The sequence below is a fragment of the Microcaecilia unicolor genome, chromosome 2, assembly GCF_901765095.1.
Source record: "Microcaecilia unicolor chromosome 2, aMicUni1.1, whole genome shotgun sequence".
NCBI lineage: Eukaryota > Metazoa > Chordata > Amphibia > Gymnophiona > Siphonopidae > Microcaecilia > Microcaecilia unicolor.
In genome coordinates, this window is record NC_044032.1 from 225,825,570 (window position 1) to 225,837,648 (window position 12,079).

Here is a 12,079-nt window from a genome sequence, read left to right on the forward strand (position 1 = left end):
AGAGAAAGGCAATGCTGGGTGGGATAGAGAGAGAAAGGAGAGCAATCATGCATAGGAAGGAGAGAGAGATGCCGGTGTGGAGAGAGAGACAGTGGCATTGCTACATGCCAGAAGCAGAGACAGACAGGGGCAATGGTGGATGGTGGGGGTAGAGAGAGAGAAAATGATGGATGTTGGGGGCATGGAGGTACAAAGAGCCTGGATATCAGGGGTTAGAAGGTAAGGAGAGATTAGCTGGCAGGGAGGAGAGCGGAAAGCTTTAGTAAAAAAAAAAACTGGGGAATAAGGAATGGGAATGGGGGGCTGGGATGAAGGGAAAAGATGGAAAACTGTAGGTGGACACAGTAAAAAGAGGGAGAGTGAAGACTGGATAATAAAAATTAATGAAATCTGAATGGATAGAGCAGCAGCAAAAAATGGAAGGAAGCTGAAAGGAACAAACCAAAATTGAAGCTGGACGTAGTGCAGAAGGTAAAGAAGACAGGAGGAGAGTGATAATGGCAGATGGACAGGAGATCCTTTGAAAGAGTTACGAAAAGATAGAAGAAGGCAGAAACCAGACAACAAAGGTAGAAACATAACTTTATTTTTAATTTAGGATTTACCCTGTTTACAAAGCTGCGCTAGTGGCTGGAGGTGCATGTGTTACTTCTGTGAGCTAGTGGTGTTATGGTGAACTAGATTAGCTCTATAGGTCCTGAGTGATTTTTGTAGGTTTTGTATTATAGGTAATTCAATATGCTTGGGACAGGTTCATACAAAGTTAATTATGAACATGGCATTTGATTTGGGCTATAAAGATTTGTTGTTCAATGGGAGCTCTGAGATGAGGGGGGAAGGAGAGAGAGAGAGAGTAATGCATTACCCCCCCCCCCCCCCCGGTCCACCTCTGTGCCCTCCCCCGCAGGCCCCTCCCCTAAATTGCAGGGCAGGGAGAGACCCTGTTGTTAAAAATTTACCAGCACACCACTGGGCGCATCCTATTTCAAAGAGATTTTTGAAAGGGTTACTCAATCTTAAACCTCCAGTTCAGTTACCTCTAGTTTATGGGATTTAAATTTGATTTTGGAAAAGTTCATGGAACCTCCATTTGAACCACTTCAATCGGCTCCACTCCAATTTTTTACTTGGAAAACATTGTTTCTTATCTCTATTACTTCAGCGCGAAGAATTGATTACATGCACTTGTATATTACCCTCCATATGCTCAAATTTCACATGATAAAGTGATACTACGGCCTCACCCAAAGTTTATATCTAGGGTAGTATCTTCTTTTCATATGTATCAATCTTTAATTTTACCAGTGTTTTCCCACCTCCGCATCAATCTCCTCAGCACAGTAGGTTGCATACTTTGGACTGTACGAGACCATTATCAATATCTTTACAGCATACGTCAGATTTTCACAGACCTTAGCAGTTGTTTCTTTCTTACAGTAAAAAAAAAAAAAAAATCAACAACCAATATCTAATCGTACTCTTTCTTCATATTTTACTCACTATATAAATTTTTGTTATCATCAGCATGCTTCATATTCTCATGTTACAGCTCATAAGTTGCCAGCTATGGCGGCTTCAACTGCGTTTTTACATAAGGCACCTCTCCTGGATATTTGTAGAGCAGCTACATGGTCATCTCTCCATACTTTTTCAAGGCATTATTGTCTCGATGCAGAATCATGTGCAGATTCATTGTTTGGACTGTCGATCCTTAGGGAGGTAATGTAAACGACAACTGTCCTCCTCCTCCTATCACAGGTAATTTATTTTCATCATCTTTATTGGTGTATTCATGTGTTAATATATCACATGTTACATAGTAACATAGTAGATGACGGCAGAAAAAGACCTGCACGGTCCATCCAGTCTACCCAACAAGACAACTCATGTGTGCTACTTTTGTGTATACCCTACTTTGATTTGTACCTGTGCTCTTCAGGGCACAGACCGTATAAGTCTGCCCAGCACTATCCCCGCCTCCCACTACCTGCTCTGGCACAGACCGTATAAGTCTGCCCAGCGCTATCCCCGCCTCCCAACCTCCAGCCCCGCCTCCCACCACTGGCTCTGGCACAGACCGTATAAGTCTGCCCCGCACTATCCCCGCCTCCCAACCTCCAGCTCCGCCTCCCACTACCGGCTCTGCTATCCAATCTCGGTTAAGCTCCTGAGGATCCTTTCCTTCTGAACAGGATTCCTTTATGATTATCCCACGCATGTTTGAATTCTGTTACCGTTTTCCTCTCCACCACCTCCCGCGGGATGTTGTTACCTGTGTATGCTTGGGAGTCTTCAGAGGTGTGGCTAGAAGATCCTGTCCATGGAAAAACCTTAGTTTCTTACCTGTAACGGTAGTTTTCCGTGGACAAAGGATCTTCTAGCCACACAATCCCTCCCTCCCTCCATAGTTGTCGTAGCTATATTATTAAACTGACTTGTCTGACCTGTCATCGGTATTTATACTGTATATGTGAGCGGGAATAAGCTAATTTAAATATATTTACTTTTTAAGCATTCCTATTGGATGGCCAGGTCACGCACGTCACCATGGCGTATATTCAGAGGTGTGGCTAGAAGATCCTTTGTCCACGGAAAACTACCATTACAGGTAAGAAACTAAGATTTTCATGAAAAGGTCTGGGAAAAATGGTTTCTGCTCTCTATATATTTATAACGGAAACATGCTTTAGTTCTAGTGTACATAGTTTAATTCCATTTTTGTTAGAGGAAATAAAATAAATTAGATCTAAAGGATGAACTTTAAGTGGGTTTGTAGCATGATTTGAAAGCATAGTTTCTACGGGTGAGTCTCACGTGGAGGGGCATAATCGAACATCGCCGGCCAAATAGTTTGCTGGCGATCTATTGTGGCCGCGGCGCTACAGCTGGTCGGAATCATATTATCAAAAAAGGTGGCAGGCCATTTTTTTTTTTATAATACGGTTTAGCCCGGCCAAATTGCTTTGATTTCGCCGGGTTTGAGATGGCCGGTTTTGTTTTTTAGCGATAATGGGAAAAAATGCCGGCCATCTCCAACCCGGCGAAATCCAAGCCATTTGGTCGTGGGAGGAGCCAGCATTTGTAGTGCACTGGTCCCCCTGACATGCCAGGACACCAACTGGGCACCCTAGACATGTGGGTACAGTGGGTTTTGGAGTGCTCCCATTACCAGCACAAGTGTTACAGGTAGGGGGGGGGGGATGGGTCTGGGTCCGCCTGCCTTAAGTGCACTGCAGTATCCAAAAAGGTGCTCCAGGGACAGAACTTGTTGCTGCTGTATAAGCTTGGCACACTAGTTGACACCTGAAGACTATTCTCTTTTGAAAAAGTCCTTTATTTGAATAAGCATGTTTACTCACAGTTAACTGCAGATCAGAGGTTGTGCCCCACTGGCAAAGAGTCTCCCTGGTACTGAGATTAGCAGTAGGTCAGAGCTGGCAGAATGCTGTACAATGCCCTCTTTCAGCCACATTCAAGGTAAGAAGTAATGTTCTCTAACGTGGCTAACACATGAAAGGGATCTAAAACTGGCTTACAAAAATGGCCACTACCTCATGGCCTAACGGAAGTAAAACAGGGCACACTCTGACCCAGTTAGCAGGGGGAAAAGCAGCATGGGAGTACAGCCCAGTACCCTACACCCACCACAGTGTATTGCTGATGTGACTCTGCAGTGCACCTAACAGAAAAGGTGTCACACTCACAACCAGGGAAAGGCTGTCGGAGGATAGAACACATTCTGCTGTCATGGAGGTGGGTACAGCATTTGAGGCTGGCATACAGGCTGGCAAAAAAGGTTTTTAATTTTATTTTTTTAGTGTGGGAGGGAGTTGGTGACCACTGAGGGAGTATGGGGAGGTCATCCCCCATTCCCTCCAGTGGTCATCTGGTTAGTTGGGGCACCTTTTTGAGGCTTGGTCGTGAAAATAAAAGGGCCAAGTAAACCCAGCGAAATACTGCTTAACGCAGTTTTTTTTCCATTATCGGCGAAAACCGGCTATCTGGTAGCCACGCCCATATCCGCCCATGTCCCGCCTTCGCTTCACCGCCGACACGCCCCTTTGAACTTTTGCCGGCGAGGCGACGGGAAAGCGGCGATGCTGTCATTAAAGCGGCTTTCGATTATACCGATTTCGCCGCTTTTCTGAGATTGCCGGCCATCTCCCGATTTATGTCGGGAAATGGCCGGCGATCACTTTCGAAAATAAGCTGGATAGAGACCTAAAGGGACAAGAGAATAGGCTTTGATTTATTAGTTATAGGTATCTCGTTATTTCCCTCAAGCTACCAGTAATGCACAGTAGTGCCACTTTGGTTAAATGTTGATGATAAGAGTGCATCCATCCTTATCATTTGTCAAGGGTGACACAGAATCTCATGTCCTTTTCTGCTTATGAAAGAGCAAAATAAGCAGACATGGAGAAATAATAGAAATATGCTTTGTAGAAGAATATGGTTTATAACTTTGCAAAGTCCAAGAATTGCATTGGTTTTAGAAAAAGACAAACAATTTATCAATCAATATCATCAAGTAATAACATCAACTGTAACACAGAATTCAAACAACAGAGAGAGAAAGAGAAAAAAAAATGTAAACGTTACCTAAAATTATAAGATTTCAGATAATTATCCACATGAGACCAAGTTTTAGCAGTAAAACATCTCACCCGTTTTGTCTGCAACAGAGGTTTCAAATTTATGAATCTGTAAAATTTAATGCCACCAAAAAGTAGGATTGAGATTAGAATTATCTTTCCAATGCATAGGAACCAGTTTTAGAGCAGCAACCACTAAAATGTTCAGTAGTTTTTGTTGGGAAACATCCAATTGATCCTGGAATAGCACAGAACCTAACATAATTGGACCCTGTACAGGAAGAATGTTTGAAATATAAGACCACACCTGACACCAAAATTCATAAGTTATTCTACAATCAAAAATCATATGAAGCAAAGTACCAGTGTGCGAGCCACAGGACCAACATTTGTTGTTATTCGAGAGACCAGCTACCGCCAATTTATGAGGCGTCCAAATCGCCCTATGACAAAAGAAATATCATGACTGTATGTAGCTGGCCAAAGCTATAGGCCTGCTCACTTTAGACCAGAGATAAGACCACTGATTGGGTGATATCTGAATTTGAAGATCGTTTTCCCAAACTGAACATAGGCTTGGTTTGCTGCTTAAACAATTTTGTATATAAAATTTGTAAAATTGTGATACAACATGGCTTTTGTAACAAATTTTAGAGAGGAAATCATGTATAGGAGGGGACTTTACATTTAGGTGAGAGAGATCTCTGTTCTGGGTTAAGCAATGTTTAATCTGGAGCCACTTAAAAGTATTGGCTGACTAGTAAAGAAAAGACAGAACAGAGATCCTCAAAGGGAACCACTGAACTACCAGAATACACATGAGCAATTGTCCTTATCCCCTTTTTTGCCCAAATTTCCCAAAATATAGGATGCTTATTAATTTTGATTAAAGGATTGCCCCATAAGGTGGAATGAAGGGAACAAGAGCTTGAAAATTCCATATAATTATCAAGTTCATGTAAGCAAGAGAAAGAGGAAAGAATTATATTATTATTTTTCAATCGTTTTGGAATAGATAAAGGCAAGAGATGGGGACTTAAAGAAGAGCCCCACACCGGTTTATAACTTTGCTTATGTAAGGGAAATTTTCTGTTAACCTCTGTTAACCACGGAAGCAGGTGGGTGGAGAAACAGAAATATGGTTACTGGGAAGATGATTTCGCAAACAAGGAAGACTTTGCTGATGTTGTAAAAATGTTATAATATGATGAATGTGCAATTATAAATTGATGAGCTTGTAACCCCAGTGAAATATGCTATGACATGATGATTTTGCATTTCCAATGGTAAGTATATGGGACATGAAGTTATAAAAGTTAGAGTCATGAACCAAAGTAGCCAGAGAACTAATGTCAGTGGTCATGTTTGTGTCCCTGTTAGTCTCTCATATGAGAATTGATTGTATTACTACTACTACTACTTATCATTTCTAAAGCGCTACTAGATGTACGCAGCGCTGTACACTTGAACATGAAGAGACAGTCCCTGGTTGACAGAGCTTACAATGTAATTAGGACAAACAAGAGATAAGGGAATATTTATTTATTTATTTATTTATTTATTTATTTATTTATTGCACTTGTATCCCACATTTTCCCACCTATTTGCAGGCTCAATGTGGCTTACAAAGACCTGTTATGGTATCGCCATACCAGGATAAAGAATATAATTGGTGTTACAAAGGGTCAAGGAAAATGGGAGGATTTGGTCAAGCAGTTATAGAAGGATATATTCTGAATAAAGGTGTATAGGTACTGTATTATAGTTGGTTATGGGTTTTCGTGGTAGGCTTTGTTGAAGTGAAAGGTTTTCAGAGTTTTGCGGAAGTTACTCAATTTGTTGATCGATTTCAAGTGAGATGGAAGTGCATTCCACAGCTGTGTACTCATATAAGAAAAGCTGGTCGCGTGTATTAGTTTGTATTTTAGACCTTTACAACTGGGGAAGTGTAGGTTGAGAAAGGTGCGGTAAGATTTTTTAGCATTTCTGGGTGGTAGGTCAACGAGGTCTAGCATGTAGCTCGGGGCATCTCCATAAATGATTCTGTGAACAATCGTGCAGATCTTGAACGCGACACGTTCTTTAAGAGGGAGCCAGTGTAGTTTCTTTCTTAGGGGTTTTGCACTTTCATATTTTGTTTTTCCAAATATGAGTCTGGCTGCTGTATTCTGGGCTGTTTGAAGTTTCTTGATGGTCTGTTCTTTACAGCCAGCGTAAAGTGCATTGCAATAGTCCAGGTGACTTAGTACCATTGACTGAACCAGGTTCCGAAAGATAGTTCTTGGGAAGAAAGGTTTTACTCTTTTGAGTTTCCACATGGAGTGAAACATTTTCTTGGTTGTATTCCTCACATGATTTTCAAGTGTGAGATTTCGATCAATGGTAACTCCAAGAATTTTCAGATTGTTTGAGATGGGGAGGGAAAAGTTTGGGGTGGTTATGGTGGTGAATTTATTTTTTATTGTGTGAGTTTAAGACATTGTGTTTTTTCTGCGTTGTGAGAATGATAAAATAAGGGTTCTGAACAAGTGAATAAGGGTTAGGAGTTAAAAGCAGCATCAAAAAGGTGGGCTTTTAGCTTACTCAGCCTATCTGATTATATCCTGTATCCTTAAATAAATAATTATTCTCATATATCTGTAGCCTTCTGAATCTTTTTGTCTCCTCACTTAGTGGATGATAAGTACATTATTGCCTGGAGTGGTGATGGGTAATTTGTGGTTTATTACTTGGGGAGGGCAAAAAGATATTACAGTTTGTATCATGATTTGAAAGCATAGTTTCTATGGGTGAGTCTCACGTGGAGGGGCATAATCAAACGAAAACGTCTATCTCCATGGGCGTTTATCTCCGAGAACGGGTCCGTGAAGGGGCGGACCGAACCGTATTTTCGCAAAAAATCGACATCCATGTTTTATTCAACAATTTGTGAGCTGGGTGTTTTTGTCTTTCAGCGATAATGGAAAATGAAAGCGCCCAGCTCAAAAACGAATAAATCTAAGGCATTTGTTCGTGGGAGGGGCCAGGATTCGTAGTGCACTGGTCCCCCTCATGCCAGGACACCAACCGGGCACCCTAGGGGGCACTTTTACAAAAAAGAAAAAGGTAAAAGAGCTCCCAGGTGCATAGCACCCTTCCCTTGTGTGTTGAGCCCCCTAAATCCCCCTCAAAACCCACTGCCCACAAGTCTACACCATTACTATAGCCCTAAGGGGTGAAGGGGGGCACCTACATGTGGGTACAGTGGGTTTGGGGGTGGTTGGACGACTAATAAGCATTAAGCAGCACAATTGTAACAGGTAGGGGGGGATGGGCCTGGGTCCACCTGCCTGGAGTCCACTGCACCCCCTAACAACTGCTCCAGGGACCTGCATACTGCTGCCAGGGAGGTGGGTATGACATTTGATGGTGAAAATAAAAAGTTGTGAAACATCATTTTTTTTGTGGTGGGAGGGGGTTAGTGACCACTGGGGGAGTCAGGGGAGGTCATCTCCGATTCCCTCCGATGGTCATCTGGTCATTTAGAGCACTTTTTTGGGACCTGTTCGTGTGAAAAAAGGGTCCAACAAAAGTGTCCTAAATTTCCGCTAAAAACGCCTTTATTTTTTCGATTATCGCCCTAACACGTACATCTCTCCTCGGCTGATAGCCATGCCCCAGTTCCACCTTCGCCACACCTCTGACACGCCCCCATCAACTTTGTCCGCATCCGCGACGGAGTGCAGTTGAAAACGTCCAAAATCGGCTTTATTTATTCGTTTTTGTGAGATAAACGTCTATCTCCCGGTTTGGGTCGAAATCTAGGCGTTTTTCTCTTTCGATTATAAGGTGGATAGAGACCTAAAAGGACAAGAAAATAGGCTTTGATTTATTAGTTATAGGTATAATCTTGTTATTTCCCTCAAGCTATCAGTAATGCACAGTAGTGCCGCTTTGCTTAAATGTTGATGATCAGTGCATCCATCCTTATCGTTTTATCAATGACTTAATCTGGCCCTTCCCAGATTACAGGGAGGTAGTTTTAGGGTGTGGGCAGTTTGTAGGGAGTTGTGTCAGTTGTAGATAGGGTAGTTTCAGCGGTTGAGGGCTGTAATGTCTTCACAAGTCTGCTTGACAAGTCAGTTTAAACCCGAGTATAGAACATTACTGAGAGGAGACTCAGAACTCTTGAACCAAAATCTTCTTTAATGCAGTAATTAAACAAGGGAAAAATAACTTTCAGTTCAGATTTGCTGAGCAAGAGGTTGTGCCTTGCAAATTAGAAGTCTTGTTCTCAACCAGCTCCCTCTGTGTAGGAGAGGCTGGGAGATTTCAGCAACACTTCTATACTTTATACATCTATACTGGTGAAATCTTGATGGAATAACAATGACTTTAAGAGATCATGTAGCAAGAATACAGCATAGGCAGTTTCTGTTCACAGGAAACATGCTGCAGACTAGTTTTTGCAGACCCTACCAAGAGAGAAAGGGGGCTACTTGCCCAGCATGCTTAGAGAACAAAGCAAATCAATGGAAAGAGCCCCATAAGACATAGGAAACTGGACACATGCTTTGAAAGAGCCTATTTCAGGCTTAGCTCTTTATGACCTTGGGCAAGTCACATAACCCTCCATTGCCCCAGGTACAGATTGTGAGCCCCCTAGGGACAAAGTACCTGCGTATAATGTGTACAGCGCTATGGAAAATAATAGTAGAAGTAGTAGGAACTACAAGACTACAGGAACTTGTAGTCCTATTATTCAATCCTATTACCTGCCTCCATGCAAGTGGGGGCAGAACAAGGGCAGTTTGTGGGGTGTTGTGTTAGTTTCAGATAGGATATTTTTTGAGTTTGGTGATAGTATCTGAGGACCTGAAGGCGACGAAACAGTGCGACAAGGCGGTGGCAGTAGCTAGAAGATTGCTAGGCTGTATAGAGAGAGGAGTGACCAGCAGAAGAAAGGAGGTTTTAATGCCCCTGTATAAGACGTTGGTGAGGCCCCACCTGGAGTATTGTGTTCAGTTTTGGAGGCCTTATCTTGCGAAGGATGTTAAAAAAATGGAAGCGGTGCAAAGAAAAGCTACGAGGATGGTATGGGATTTACGTTCCAAGACGTATAAAGAGAGGCTTGCTGACCTGAACATGTACACCCTGGAGGAAAGGAGGAACAGGGGTGATATGATACAGACGTTCAAATATTTGAAAGGTATTAATCCGCAAACGAACTTTTCCGGAGATGGGAAGGCGGTAGAACGAGAGGACATGAAATGAGATTGAAGGGGGGCAGACTCAGGAAAGATGTCAGGAAGTATTTTTTCACGGAGAGGGTGGTGGACGCTTGGAATGCCCTCCCGCGGGAGGTGGTTGAGATGAAAACGGTAACGGAGTTCAAACATGCGTGGGATATGCATAGAGGAATCCTGTGCAGAAGGAATGCATCCTCAGAAGCTTAGCTGAAATTGGGTGGCGGAGCAGTTGGGGGGAAGAGGGGGTGGTGGTTGGGAGGCGAGGATAGGGGAGGGCAGACTTATACAGTCTGTACCAGAGCCGGTGATGGGAGGCGGGACTGGTGGCTGGGAGGCGAGAAATACTGCTGGACAGACTTATATGGTCTGTGCCCTGAAAAGGACAGGTACAAATTCAAGGTAAGGTATACACATATGAGTTTGTCATGGGCAGACTGGATGGACCATGCAGGTCTTTATCTGCCGTCATCTACTATGTTACTATGTTACTATGGGATGGAAGTTGCAGGAGGTAGTTTTTGGGAACAGGGTAGCTTTTGGGATGATATGGCAATTGTGAAGGGGTAGGTTTGGGGAATGGGGCAGTTGCAAGTGGATAGTTTTGGGGGCATCATGGGGAGGTGGAATAGTTGTGTGTGGGTGGAGGGTAGTTTTGGGTGGGTAGGAGAAATTTGGGGGTTGAATGAGTCAGGAATTCTACCTTTTAAGCTGGCTTGCCCTCTAACTGCTCAGTTCCACTCTGTTTCTACATTACAAAAGCTGGAACTCCTTCCATCAAAATGCATTGGAACATTTTTTTGTGGGGGTAGTGCTTATTTCTCTGGAACCCCCAGTACAATTTGGTCCATCAAGTTTATTAAAAAGTTTCTATACCACCTATAGGAAGTATTATCTAGACAGTGTACAATCTAAAATTTAAAGTTTGAAAGGGGTTAATTCCAGGCAATGCAGGGGGGGGGGGGTTGCATTATATGTTAAAGAGGTAATTGAGTCAAATAAAATAAACATTCCATATGAAACAGATAGCAGTGTGGAATCATTATGGACAGAAATTCCATGTGTGAAGGGAAGGTGTATTCTTGTAGGGCTGTACTACCGTCCGCTGGGACAGACGGATGAAGAAATGTTTACAGAGATTAGGAAGACTGGCAAATTGGGCAATGCTATAATAATGGGTGATTTCAATTACTCCAACACTGACTGGATAAATGTTACATCAGGGAATGCCAGGGAGATAAAATTTCCAGATGTACTAAACCACTGCTTCTTGAAACAGCTGGTCCAGGAACTGATAAGAGGGGGAGCCATTTTGGATCTAGTCCTTGGTGGTGTGCAGGGCATAGTGCGAGAGGTGGCAGTGTTGGATCCCCTGGGAAACAGTGATCACAACATGATCAAGTTTAAGGTATTATCTGGGATGAACCTGCAAAGGAAATGTACTGTAGCTGCATTTAATTTTTGAAAGGGCAACTATAATAAAATGAGGAAAATGTTTAAAAAGAAACTACAAGGATCAGCTGCAAAGGTTAGGACACTAAACCAGTATTAATAAATACCATCTTGGAAGCCCAGTCCAGATGCATTCAATGTATTTGCAAAGGTGGAAAGAATAGAAAATGTCAGCCAGTATGGTTAAAAGATGAAGTAAAAGAGGCCATTACAGCCAAAAGATTGTCCTTCAAAGAATGGAAAAAGGACACAAATGAAGAAAATAAGAAGCAACATAAGCACTGGGAAGTCAGATGGAAAGCATTAATAAAGAAGGCTAAAAGAGAAATTTGCTGCAGAGGCTAAAAATCAAAGTAACAACTTTTTCAGGTACATCAGAAATAGAAAGCCTGCAAGGGAACCCATGGGACCATTAGATCACGAAAGAGTAAAAGGGCGCTCAGGGAGGACAAGGCCATAGTGGAGCAATTGAATGAATTATTTACTTCTGTCTTTATGGAAGAAGATGTAAGAGATCTGCCTGTACCGGAAATGGTTTTCAAGGGTGATGATGTGGAAGAACTGAAAGAAATCTCAGTGAACCTGGAAGATGTACTGACCCAAATTGACAAATTAGAGTAGTAAACCACCTGGCCCAGATGGCATACATCCAAGGGTGCTCAAAGAACTCAAGCATGAAATTGTTGATTTAATGTAAGTAATATGTAACCTGTCATTAAAATCATCTGTAGTACCTGAAGATTAGAGGCTGGCCAATGTGACACCGATTTTTAAAAAGGGTTCTAGGGGTGGTCAAGGAAATTATAG